At 48.3% G+C, this 14,522-nt stretch overlaps 1 non-coding gene across 1 annotated transcript; it reads right to left on the reverse strand.

The window, feature by feature from the left end:
* Positions 1–821: 821 nt before the first annotated feature.
* On the reverse strand, positions 822–1,020 carry LOC131697134 (U2 spliceosomal RNA). Its single transcript, XR_009306989.1, has one exon. It is a non-coding gene; the product is annotated as a U2 spliceosomal RNA (small nuclear RNA).
* Between the last annotated feature and the right edge of the window lie 13,502 nt (positions 1,021–14,522).

Genomic DNA, 14,522 nt, shown 5'->3' on the forward strand with positions numbered 1-14,522 from the left:
GATCTCGATCACGATCAAGGGCTGGGGATGAGGTCGTCTAGGTCATCAAAGGGTCCTCAAAGGTCGTCTGGATGGTAGGTCCTCCTCCTCTCGAACTCCAGGAACGTCTGGAAAAGCCGGAACCGCCTGAAAGAAAAACTGCTCTCAACAGTCAACAAAATCTTGAAAGACCCTTGGCCTGTATTGGGCAAGCCAAAACCAGACTGAGCATTAGTCTTCCAAAAAGTTGCCGAGCTGAAGAAAAGCCAGTCAAAAATAAAAGAAAAGTCTGTTTCTCTTCCCTCGAACAAACCTCTCACAGACCCTCGGAGGGAGCGGGCAATGCCACTACCCTTTAAGCCTTAGTCCTTAGAAAGATTTATTCGAACTGAAGAGAAGCCAGAGTGTGGCGTTCCTGGCAGACCAGCCCTTCCGGCCGGCCCAAAGGCCTTCTCCTCTACCCGGCGGCAAGGCCAAACAAAACAAAACAAAACGGGGAACTCTTCCCAAAACGCAAGTGCCGTTCGGTCCCGGCAAAGGGGCGCTTTGCTGCTGCCGAATTGAAAGCGAGGGCTCCTTGCCCCACTAAACAGCTCCGTTTCTGCTTTACCGCTGCGCTCGTCCTCCTCCTCCCACGAGCGCAAGGCCTTCTGGGTACACTGGCCTGCTGCGTGAGCAGAGCAGGCTGTCCATCAGTTAGGCAGACCTGCCTGCCTGCCTTATTTGGAACAAACAAAAAACAAACAAACAATAAAAACAACAAAAAGAGCGGGAAAAAATACAACCCAGAAAAAGGGAGAGGCTGGCTCTCTCTTTTTCTCTCTCTCACTCTTTTTTGACCTTTCTTGTGCACCGTTCCCGGAGGTACTGCAATACCGGGTCGATGCGTGGAGTGGACGGAGCAAGCCCCGGATCCTTCTCCTGCTTCCGAAAATCAATTTAATATAGACGGGTCCCCCTATGGGGGACGTATCAGATATTAAACTGATAAGAACAGATTTTTTTTTTTTTATTATTATTATTATTAATGTAAAAAAAAAACACATACAAACATAACTCACAAAACACACTTAAACATCACACATTACAATACAAAAATAAATATAACCACAAAAGAAACACTTATATACAACAAAATCATGAACAGAACCAACACATTACAATTCACTTATACAAAAAAAAACACATTACATATCGCATTACATCTCTCCCATATATGCAACAAATACAAAACAATCACGCATACAATTCCATTCCTAAAACCTTTCTACAGGATAACATGTGCCCCTAACAATATGCCTATCCTACTTCTAATAAACAAGCAGCAAGATCTCATCCCACGCCAGTAGCCCACAGATCTCAACGTCTCCATTCCTCAAGCCTCCATCTTCTCTTCGCCTCTTGTCGGCCAAGTCGCAAAGCGTCCTTTAGGACATACAGACGTGCTCAAATTTGTTGGTACCCCTCCACAAAAAATGAAGAATGCACAATTTTCTCTGAAATAACTTGAAACTGACAAAAGTAATTTGCATCCACCATTGTTTATTCCATATTTAATAGAAATCAGACTTTGCTTTTGATTTTTTATTCAACATAATATTGTAAATAATAAAACAAATGAAAATGGCATGGTCAAAAATGATGGGACCGCTAACCTAATATTTTGTTGCACAACCTTTAGAGGCAATCACTGCAATCAAACGTTTTTTGTAGCTCTCAATGAGACTTCTGGACCTGTTAACAGGTAGTCTGGCCCACTCTTCCTGAGCAAACTGCTCCAGCTGTCTCAGGTTTGATGGGTGCCTTCTCCAGACTGCAAGTTTCAGCTCTTTCCATAGATGTTCGATAGGATTCAGATCAGGACTCATAGAAGGCCACTTCAGAATAGTCCAATGTTTTGTTCTTATCCATTCTTGGATGCTTTTAGCTGTGTGTTTTGGGTCATTTTCCTGTTGGAGGACCCATGACCTGCGGCTGAGACAGAGCTTTCTGACACTGAGCAGTACGTTTCGCTCCAGAATGCCTGGATAGTCTTGAGATTTCATTGTGCCCTGCACAGATTCAAGGCACCCTGTGCCAGGCGCAGCAAAGCAGTCCCAAAACATAACCGAGCCTCCTCCATGTTTCACTGTAGGTATGGTGTTCTTTTCTTTGAAAGCTTCATTTTTTCGTCTGTGAACATAGAGCTGATGTGACTTGCCAAAAAGCTCCAGTTTTGACTCATCTGTCCAAAGGACATTCTCCCAGAAGGATTGTGGCTTGTCAATATGCATTTTAGCAAATTCCAGTCTGGCTTTATGTTTTTCTTTCAAAAGTAGAGTCCTCCTGGGTCTTTTTCCATGGAGCCCACTTTCGTTCAAAAAGCGGCGGATGGTGTGATCAGAAACTGACGTACCTTCACCTTGGAAATCAGCTTGTATGTCTTTGGCATTTATCCTTTGTTCTTTTTCTACCATTTGCACTATCCTTCTGTTCAATCTGGGGTCGATTTTCCTCTTGCGGCTGCGCCCAGGGAGGTTGGCTACAGTTCCATGGACCTTAAACTTCTTAATAATATTTGTAACTGTCACAGGAACATCAAGCTGCTTGGAGATGGTCTTGTAGCCTTTACCTTTACCATGCTTGTCTATTATTTTCTTTCTGATCTCCTCAGACAACTCTCTCCTTTGCTTTCTCTGGCCCATGTTCAGTGTGGTGCACACAATGATATCAAACAGCACAGTGACTACTTTTCTCCATTTAAATAGGTTGAATGACTGATTACAAGATTGGAGACATGTGTGATAATAATTAAAGAAACTAATTAGTTTGAAATATCACTATAATCCAATTATTTATTATCTTTTCTAAGGGGTACCAACAAATGTTTCCAGGCCATTTTAGAATATCTTTGTAGAATATGCAATAATTCATCTCTTTTCACAGCTTCTTTGCTTTATTCTATGACATACCAAAGGCATGCAAGTATACATGATAAAATAGCTTTTAATTTCATCACTTTTCAGGAGGATGAAGCATTATTTCAATGAGCTGTAAGGGTACCAACAAATTTGAGCACATCTGTAGTTCTCCATCTGACTTAGTCCCATTTCAAGAACAGCCTGGGCAGGCACCAAACAGTTCCTTGCCTTCCAAATTGCATCACACAGACAGCGTATTAGGACCCACAGCATGCCTGTCACAAAGACGGCTGGAGTGGGTGGTGTCAGACCAGAGCCAGGAAATAAACAACGGAGACTTGGGGTTTTGGTGAAGAAACCAAACAGAAAATAAAAGGGTTGAACACAAAACAGGACACGGCACTGGAGCCAAAATAAACAGGTAAACAAAACTAACTAACACACAAAACAAGTGGACGAACGTTAAACAAGTACCGTGCTGGCACTTCCAGCACGCTGTAGCAATTGTTATTTTTCCTTCCTCTCTCTCCCGTTCTCCACTCTCGAACACCCAACCCCGACTGAATGAAACGTGCATCTATTTATGCAGTTGTACTGAGACTCGACTGCTAATCAATCATTCAACTGGAGTCGCGGTACAACTGCACGTGAATCAATAAAGTGCAATTCCCCGTGCTCACATATTACATTTTACTTGAACGTGAAGTGCTGTGCCATCCTCGTGCCTAAATACAAATATACATTTTAAACACTCGTGTTACACAGACCCGTTTATATCCCGTGTACCAATGACTATACACCAACATTTAACACACCCAACATACAACATATAACACAGAAAATACACACAGGGGCGGGCACTTCGTCACAATGCCCCACTGCACTTTGCTCAGTTTCTCTTGATCTTTCTTCGGGCTCCCATACAGCACACGCTGCCTATGTATGGGCAGCTGTCCCCGGAACAAATCCAGGACGGAGCCTGCCTCACTCCACACCTTCTGCGCCTCCAGACATTCCCAGAGAACGTGACCAAACGTTTCTTCCTCTCCACACTTCTCTCTCGGGCATCTGGGTGACCTCCCCAGATTACGTGCATGCATCACCGCTCGAACTGGCAATACATCGTGGGCTACCAACCAAGACAGATCTCGATGCTCGTTCATAAGGGCAGGATGGCTCGCGTTCTGCCACACTTCTGGCGTCTCGTCTAATACAAGGCCATGAACCGGACACATATCCCCATTATCCTGCAGAAAATTAAACAGATTTACCATTAGCCACTATTTCAGCCTTACATCCTTCCAGCCCCTGGGACACCACAAATCTCTTAAATAACGCATAATGATAGGGCAGATCAAAGGCTGTTGGCACAGACAAAGGCACGGACATCAACTTTAACTTCCTCAAATAGGAACTAATATAGAATCTCACAAAGCAGGCCCTTTTGACACACCATTCAGACACATAGCAAAATGCAATGCACAAAACTTTGACATTAAAAACGTCTGGACATCTGGCAACCCTTTCCCCCCCTTTAATTTATCCTTCCTCACCACACTCCTCCTCACTCTCTCCCATTTCCCCTGCCAAAAAAAACGAAACACAGCTCTGTTTAGCAGCGTCACCACATTCGTAGATGGTGGGAACACGACCGCCACATACAACAGTGGCAATATTACCCCCTTTACCACCATCACCCTCCCCTCCATCGTAAGCCTCCTCAGCCTCCAAAACCCTAGCTTTTTATTGACCCTACTTCCCACCTCCTCCCAGTTCTTGCCCCCTGAGCCATTAGCATCAAATTTCACCCCCAGAATCTTAAAGCAGTCTTCCTTAACTTTTAATTTTATACTACCCCTCCCGTCCCACTTCCCATAGAACATTGCCTCTGATTTCTCCTGGTTCAGTTTAGACCCAGACGCACGACAAAAAACATCCGCTTTCTCCAATGTCCTCTGAATGGACAACTCATCCCGACAGAGGACATTGACATCATCCATATACAAGACACATTTAACCTCCTGCCCCCCACTCCCAGGAATAGTTAACCCTTTATACACTGGGTCCCTTCTCAAAGCTTGTGCCAGCGGCTCCATACAACAGATAAACAGGAGCGGAGATAACGGACAGCCCTGACGGACGCCACATTCCACACTAACTGGATTTGACAGACACCCATTTACCAATACCCTGCTATACACACCCTTATATAACAGGCCCACCCAGTCTAAAAACCTCTTAGCAAACCCCATTTTTCACAGAACACCAAACATGAACTGATACGAGACCCGATCATACGCCTTTTCAAGATCTAAATTTAGTACACATAATCGAATTCCTCTGTCTCTCGCGTAACAGATGACATCTCTCATCAATACCAGGCTGTCCGTGATCTTCCTACCTGGAACGGCACAAGTTTGATCCGGGTGGATAACATCCCCCAACACATCCCTCATACGTCGAGCCAACAATTTACTGAACAATTTAAAATCCTGGTTCAACAATGTAATTGGCCGCCAATTTTTCAGCTCAGCCTTATCCCCCTTTTTAAAAATCAATGTAATAATGCCCTCTCTAAATGAGGGTGGAAACTCCCCTCCCTCCTCCCCACACTCCCGAAACAAGGCCAACAGATCTGGTGCCACCAACTCCCAAAACTTTAAATAGAACTCCACAGGGAGTCCATCCCCCCCCCCTGGTGTCTTGCCCAGTCTCACCCCCCTGACCACCTCATCTAACTCTTCCCTCGTAAACTCTTTGTCCAACTGCCCTCCATCCCCCACCTCCCGCTCCAAATGTCCTAACACCTCCTCCATAACCCCCATTTCAATTTCTTTCCTTACATAAAGGCCCCCATAAAACTCCTCCACCACCCTCAACAGCCCCTCTGTAGTCTTAACTAAAGCCCCATCCCTCCCTTTCATAGAGTCTATAAATTTCCTCCCATCCAGCACCTTTTTAAAAAAATACCGACTACACTTTTCATTTTCCTCTAAATGCTTCTCTCTGCTTTTAAATAAGAGCCCCTTCACCCTCCTTTCTACCACCCCCTTCAGTCTCTTTTTCACTCCCTGATCTCTTCACTAAAGTCCAGCCCTGCATTGTACAGTTCAGTTAAACTCTCCAGCTCCTTGAACAAAACCTTCTCCTGCCTTCTCTCCCTCTCTGCCTTCCTCCTCCCCGCCCAAATAAAGAAATGTTTCGTTTTCTCCTTCACCAGATCCCACCACTCTGCCTGGGACCCACAAAGGTCCTTCAAGGACAGCCACTGACCATACCGCTCTCTAAACACCTCACACACCCAATCATCCTCTAACAACTCACAATTTAACTTCCACACACCCCTCCCTACATCCACACAACCTGTAAAGGTCAAAAGCAGCTTTCAGCGCACAGTGGTCAGAGAAAAACATTGGCACCAGCACACACTCCTCGCACTCCACCCTCCTGTGAGACAAACACAAAATCAATCCTGGACGCCTGGGTCCCATCCCCTTTCACCCAAGTGAACCCTCTTTCCCCCACATTGTTCACTTTAAAACAGTCCACTAGTCGAAAGTCCTCCACTATTTCTTTTAGCACTTTACTAGATTTATCCAATTTGAACCCCTTCTTTATATCTCTCCTATCCTCCATTGTTAACCCACAATTAAAATCCCCTGCTACAATAACCGGCCTGCTCCTCACTAATTTAACCCTTAAATCTTCAAATAAACTAGCCCTCCCCTCCACCTCTGGCGGAGCATACACATTAATTAAGCTAAAACTTTTCCCAAAATATTCCGCCTCCACCTCCAGCACCCTACCTTTTTCAATCACTCTATGATCTTTAATCATAACCCCCTTATTTTTAATCAGAATTGCTACCCCATCTGATTTATTATCATTTGACCCGGACCACACAGATGGCCCATAACCCCACCTCCCCTCATAAGTACTATAGTCCTCCAACCCAGGGATACCACACTCTTGCAAACACAATATATCACACTGTATCCCACTCAAATATGACAACACCATCGTACACCTATCACGACTTTTAATACTCCTAACATTTTTAGTAACCACACTCCGTGCCATTGCAAAACAAGCTAACAGCCATACACATACAGAATCCTTCATCAGGATATCTTTAAAAGGGGCTCCTCCCCCACCCCCTCCTGGCCAGTTACCACAAATTCTTCCCTCATACTTACCTCACCCGAGGAAAACACTATGACCCCCTCCAGATCCAGGAACGGCTCTCCCCCATTCTTCTCCGCACCACCATCTCCTCTATAGTCACTCCTAGAGGAAACGACGGAACTGGGGGACGAAAAAAACTCCTGTCCTACTCCCCCACTTCCCTGCTTTTTTTTCTTCTTCCCCTTCTTCCTCCCCTCCACCCTCACAAACCCATCCCCCTCCTCACTATGTAACTTCCTTTTCCCTGAAGTCCTCTCCTGATCCATATCCTCTTCCTCTGAGTTACCATCCTCCTCCTCCTCCTCCTCCTCCTCCTCCTCCCGTCCTGTTCCCTCGACACTAGCCCCATCCCGTTCCCGCTTTGCACACGGAATACCGCCCCCTCCATCCTCCTCTACAGAGCTTACCACCCCACTCCCCCTATACACCTCCTCCCTGCTCCTTCCACTGGACCCCTCCCCTGGGTCCTCACTCTCCTCCTCTGATGGTGACACCATCAAATCTTCCTCCAGAACAGATCCCTGCTGCTCACTTCCCCCCTCCCCCTGTGCCTCCCCCTCCCTCCCCTCCTCCCTCACCCCCCTCTATTCTCCTCCCTCTCTCCCCCTCCTCCTGCTGCTCACTTCCCCCTTTCTGCCTCCCCTCCCCCTCCTCCTCCTCCTCCTCCTCACTCTCTTCCCTCTCCTCATACCTTAGCCCTATTGGCAAAGGATCTAGGACAATTCATGAAAAAGTGTGTCTCACTCCCACACAGATTACACTTCCTCTGAACTTCACATTCCCTAGCCATGTGCCCCTCCTCTTTACACACATTACACACCACTCTCTTACACACCACTGCTAAGTGCCCCACACCTCCACACTTCCGACACACCTTAGGCTGGCTGAAGTAATGCACATACCCCCTGTCAGCACCAAGTGCAATGTCAGAAGGTATGTGCAGAAACCCATCATATGTCCCTAAGCCTCTCCACAGCTCACACACCACCCTCCATGCCCCAGTCCACACCCCATCATCATCCCTCACTTTTATAGCCTCGCCCTTCACATGGCAATACCTCCTCAACCAAGTGCACACATTCTGTCCCTTCACCATCTCTGAGCCCATTCTCACAATCACAACCCTTCGTGCATTTTGTCAGTTTCTCCAAACTCAACTTCTTAATCAGATCATGTCCCCTTAAGTTATGAAACCTGCTCACACACTCCATCATACCTGCTTCAGACATAAAACTTACATCCCATTGGCCTCCTTTCCCTGTCGTAATAATACAGTTTAAATCAATAGGCCTAAACCCCAACACCTTCTGTACAACCCCTCTGGAAAACTCAAGCCTATTCAAAAACAACTTCTCCTCCCCCTGCTTCGACTCATTTATAGAGAACCTAACACAATTTAAACGGCGTCCCCCAACCCTTGGACCCGCCATTCCAATAAATTAAGAAGCAATAGAAATATTGAAAAAAAAACACCCAAAAAGGCAAAAAAGAAAATACTTAACTAGAAAGCAGATAAGGTGCCCTCAAAGGGTCCCCCTTACCTGCTAAGCAATACTGGCTCCTGGTCTTCCCTCCTTCGTCCACCACCTCAGCTACCAGCAACCAATATTGCCACAGTTTACCGTACCTTTTACCGTACCTTACCTTACCTTACCTTACCTTACCTTACCTTACCTATCGCTTCCAAATCGAGCTGCGGTCAAGCGATACACTGGATCTGAGCCAAGAGGCCGAAAAGCGATGCCCACAATGGTTTTGACCAAACGCCCCGGGTGCGGCCGCCCGCCGGAGCTGCCGGGGAACTTCCACCAGCCTCTCCCTCTCCCTTTCTCTGGGTTGTATTTTTCCCGCTCTTTTTGTTGTTTTTTTGTTTGTTTGTTTGTTTGGTTTGTTCCAAATAAGGCAGGCAGGCAGGTTTACCTAACTGATGGACAGCCTGCTGTGCTCACGCAGCAGGCCAGTGTACCCAGAAGGCCTTGCGCTTGTGGGAGGAGGAGGATGAGCGGAGTGGCTAAGGCTTAGAGGGTAGTGGCATTGCCCGCTCCCTCCGAGGGTCTGTGAGAGGTTTGTTCGGGTGAGGAGAGACAGAATTTTTTTTATTTTTGACTGGCTTTCTTCAGCTCGGCAACTTTTTGGAAGACTAATGCTCAGTCTGGTTTTGGCTTGCCCAATCCAAGCCGAGGGTCTTTCAAGATTTTGTTGACTGTTGAGAGCAGTTTTTCTTTTTCAGGCGGTTCCAGTTTTTTTCTTTCAGGCGGTTCCGGCTTTTCCAGACGTTCCTGGAGTTCGAGAGAAGGAGGACCTACCATCCAAACGACCTTTGAGGACCCTTTGATGACCTAGACGACCTCATCCCCAGCCCTTGATTGTAATCAAGATCCTGACAGAGAGAGCAGCCGGCACCCAGCAGAGGGCGCCATCTGGGAGGAGCAGAGGGCGGCCCCGGACCCCGAGGAGGCGTCACAGCCACGATTCTTCCTATGTGGTCTCGGTGCCAAGCAGCGCCCCCTACTCCGCCAGGGAAGGACACCGTTCACCTGGGGAGGGGGTCCCTCTTGCGAGGCGACCATCTCCTCAGGGACTAAAGTAATAGTTCCTTCAACTGCCCAGATTTGCTGCTTACGTTGTCTCTTTTCCGTAGAGAGAGACAACCCGGACGTCCAGAGGCTTCTCCCACCCCAATCGGAAGAGCCAGCTGAAGGATGGCGTTCCGGCCAACCCAGGAGACCAGGAGGCACAATGCGGTGCGCTTCACAAGAAACCAGCAAGAGGAAACGGAACCAGGACTGACCAGACTGGAGTTCAGCCGGACCATTCTTCAGAGGGGTATGGGTTTTTCCCCTTCTGACTTGAATTGTTTGGTGAAATTGCCAGGGCTTAAGGAAGTGTTTGAGGTCAGTTTTAGGAACCCCCAAAAGTTACAAGAAATGTGGTCCTTTTGGGGGGAGAATAAATATCTCGCTCCATACAAAGAATTTTGTGTGGATGCACTGACAGACAGAGAAATGAAAGTTGTTACTGTCCAATTTTTCAATGAGGCTGTTAGCGACTACGACATTACAACATGGCTTAACCGCTATGGGAGGGTGTCATCAGAAGGGAGGAAAATTACTGACGAAGATGGGGTTTGGACAGGAGCCAGAAAGTGGCTGGTACGCCTCAATGTTGATCCATCGGGCATTGGAGGCGTCCGCCACATTCCAAACTCCATAGTGTTAGGGCCCAACAGAGGGCTGGTATTCTATAATGGGATGCCAAAACTCTGCAGGAAATGTGGGGAATTAGGACACCTGGCGGCCGCATGTACTGTAGTCAAGTGCAGGAACTGCGGCGCCCCCCACGAGACCAGCCACTGCAGAGAAGAGAGGCAGTGCAATTTGTGTGGAAAGAAGGGGCACCTGTTCAAGGACTGCCCCTCTTCCTATGCCAACATGGCCAGAGCCAGCAAGGCAAATACCAACAAGCCTAGGCCTGAGCAGGAAGAGGGAGCAAGTAACAAAGATCAGTCCACATCACCACCAACAGCATCCAAAACCCAGACTCCAGCACCACCATCATCACCAGCACCCCCCTCACCCCCCCGCCCCCGAGACATGTCCCGTTTTACGAGGACCCCTTCCCCCAGCCCAGAGAGAGAGTACAACAGCTACTCCACTAGCTCCTCCAGCAGCTCCTCTGATACAGAACATGAGGCAGGGAGGGAGCCCGGACCCAGCAGCGCGCCCCCCCCCCTCCCGAGTAGGGCCCTCTCAGTGCCAGCACTCCCCCTCGGCTCTCGTTATGACGCCATAAGGATTGAGTCCGTGGGGGAGGAAAGCGAAAGTGAGAGTGAGAAGGAGGGGAAGGGAGTGAAGAACCAGCCGAGGGTGGGGAAAAGAAAGGGTAGAGAAGAGGGGGGGAAAAGAAAGAAGATCAAGATCAAAGACAGCAAGTTGCAGGTGGCCCCCATAGATCCAAAACCAGCTAATGTCCACACAAAGTCCCCAGTCTTGCCCTCGCAGGCAGAGACGGAGGCGAGTGGGACGGCTACACTGCCGCCTAGTGGGCAGGTAGCAGCCAGCCAGGGCATCCCCAGCCAGCCTTCCCAGTCATTAACACAAACCCTAGCACACCTCGCAGAAGAGGTGTTCACTAATGCACCGAGGGAGAGGTCGGGGTCAACACCTTCCCTGACCAGCAGTACCTCGGTAGCAATGACCCTCTTCAAGCGAAGGGCCTCCCTTCAAAGCATCCTTGACCCCCTCCCTTGTATGGGCAAAACCAGGGGCCCCCTAGAGGTCCTCCTAGATACAGCACTGGAGGACATGGGAATACCCCTGGACGCGGTAAGCCAGAAGTCTGCTAACAGCTCCAATTCAACAGACGGTAACAGCCAAAGAAGGCTGTCTGTCATAACCCCCCCCCCCCCCCCCAGGACAAAGCTGACCCACACGTTCAGAGGGGCCCTGAGCAAGTTTCACCAGACTTACCTTGTGGGGAGTTGAATAGCCCAAACAACTCCACGTACTGTGCATACAAAGACGGTGCCTTCTTGGACGAGGCAGCAGTGAGTACCTTCTCAGGGGTGATGGGAGTTGCAAATAAGCCCAAGCCCCCTTGAAGCAAGCGTAGAGCTAATAGTAGGAAGAGTGTCCCGACCTCCCAATCATAGTCGCTATGGGGTGGACGCAGCGACTCCTTTTCTTGTTAGCTACCCTGATGGCCCTGATGTGTGTGTCTGTTAATGTCAGGAGCATCAGGGAGACACAAAAAAGATTTGATGTACTAAACTATCTAAGGACCTGAAGGAGAGTTGGACCCTGGGGGACTCCTTCTGGTCGGGCTCCAACATAGCCAGAGCCGACGGAGTAGGTATCCTGTTTAAAAACCCATTTATTACCTCCCGCAGCAGCAGGGAGGTAGAACCTGGTAGAATTCTGAGCGTGGATGTGACATACAACAACACTCCCCTCAGACTGGTCAATGTCTACGCACCCACTAACCAAAACGAAAGAGTTCAATTTTTTCCACAGCTGCGTCCACTCCTGCTGGGGAACGTACCCGTCATCGTGTCAGGTGACTTCAATTGTGCTCTAAGGGACGTAGACCGGAGCAGGCCACGCGACGACCGCTCTAGTAGAGTTTTGTCCTCCGTAATATCTGATTTCTCCCTGTGTGATGCAGGTAAGGACCTGGTGCCTCCCTTTACCTGGGTGAGCTCATCTGGGACCTCCTTCTCCCCTATAGATCTCGTCCTGCATACCAGCTCCCTTACGAAGATGGCAGTAGGACACCCAGGCCGTCTTCTTCTCTGACCATAGGCTCCTGCAGGTAACATTGCAGGTCCCTCAGACCTCCCAGATGGGGTCAGGGGTCTGGAAATTAAACACCTCCTTACTCGACGACCCCTCCATAGCTGCAGCCTATAAGAGCAGGCTTGTTGAGTGGACCACTTTGCGTGACCTATTCAACTCCCCTATAGAGTGGTGGGAGATGGTCAAAATGAGAACTAAGGGTTATTTCATAGCAGCAGGCAAGAGGAAAGCAAAAGAAAGGAGGGCCAAATATAAAACACCTGAATGCTGCCCTCCAGCGTCTGAGCCTGCTTCAGCTTCGGGGGTTCCCTGTAAGCGACGAGATAGCCCAGACCAAGCTAGATCTTTCAGTGCTTTGTAGGGAGGAACAACGAAAGGTCATGCACAATGCAAAAGTGCAAAAAATGGAGGAAGACGAAAAGTGTACCTGCTGCTTCTTCCAGAAAACGAGGGAGAAGCGGCACTTGATGTCCTCCATGCTCGACAGCAGTGGGAGGATAGTAGAGGATAGTGAGGGAGTGAAAAAAGTGGTAGAGAACTTCTATAGGGACCTATATAACATCAAAGCTACAGATGACACCCTGATAGAGTGGTTCCTGAGCCAGTTGGAGCCTGACTCCAGTGCGGGACGAGGAGGAGGAGGAGGAGGAGGAGGAGGAGGAGGAGGAGAAAGACCCAGAACTCACGCTGGAGGAGCTCACCCAGGCGGTTAAGACCATGAACACCGGTAAGACGCCAGGTCCAGATGGCATCCCGGGTGAGTATTACCATCTTTTTTGGGACACGCTAAAAGTCAATTTAGCGGAGGTCTACAGAGCGGTCTACAGGGAGAAGCGGTTGGGCCCTTCTATGCAGGAGAGTGTAATTACTCTACTTCATAAGAAAGGGGAAGTTAAAGATCTACGGAATTGGCGCCCAATCAGCCTCCTTTGCCTGGATTACAAGATACTAGCCAAAGCTCTGATGCTCCGGCTACAAGTACACCTCCCTTTGGTCATTGGCCCCGACCAGGCTTGTGGTGTCCCAGGGAGGTCCATCACCGATATTTTAATGTTAACAAGAGACATTCTGGCTTATTCTAGAGAACGGAACCATCCCTTCTGCCTGTTCAACCTTGACCAGGAGAAGGCGTTTGATAGGGTAAGCCATGAATACATGTACAAAGTGATGGACCAGATGAAATTTGCTCCTGGACTTAGGGAGTGGGTTAAACCTATCTATACAAACATTAGTACCCGAGTCTTGGTGAACAGACACCTGACTGGTAAAATATCTATCCAGTCAGGGGTCAGACAGGGTTGCCCACTATCCCCACTGCTATATGTTGTGTGCATTGAACCCCTCCTGCAGGCAATTCGTAGGGATACCAATATAACTGGTTTCCAGCTGCCTGGATCCAACGGGGTCCAGGTCAAAACAACAGCATATATGGACGATGTGTCACTCATTTGCACCAACACATCGTCGGTACCTCGGATTAGTAATATCCTTGAAGTACTGCACGGCGACCGGGGCAGCGATTAATAAGTCCAAGAGCAAAGTCTACGTGTCTAAAAATTGGCAGGTAGATAGGGAACTGTCGGACATCTACCCTATCAAAAAGGACAAAATCAAGATTCTGGGCCTCATTTTCTAGAACAATAGCTCGGGGGCCCAGAGCTGGACGGCGGCCATTAACCAGGTCTGTAAAAAGATTGGCGGATGGAGCACAAGATCCTTAACAATGACGGGTAGAGTATTAATAACCAAGTCTATACTGTTCCCCGTCCGCTCTTATGTAGGAAAAATCTTTCCCCCAGACAGGACCACCAAAAAAGTGGTGGACCGCATTATCCACCGCTTTATCTGGGGACAGGAAGGTATGTTGCATGAATCATTTCTATTTTGCCACCTGTCTCAGGGCCTTGGGCCTCTGCACTATTGATAACACCGTGCCGTACTCCTGGGACCCCCCATTGTATTATAGAACCTTAAGGGACACTATATATAAATTGGGCTTAGATAAAGCAAAATTGGCCTCCTGGGAATACAAGTTTGTAACTAAATATCTTTCCGGTTCCCAGGAAATTGAAAAAGTAGCTACTTTCTCCCTCACCCAAAGCCAAAAAATCTGGGAGAATGTGTCTCACAGCTGCCTCAGTAATGTCCAGAAGGATATAGCATG

Source organism: Acipenser ruthenus, chromosome 13, assembly GCF_902713425.1.
Source record: "Acipenser ruthenus chromosome 13, fAciRut3.2 maternal haplotype, whole genome shotgun sequence".
In the NCBI taxonomy this organism is placed as follows: Eukaryota; Metazoa; Chordata; class Actinopteri; order Acipenseriformes; family Acipenseridae; genus Acipenser; species Acipenser ruthenus.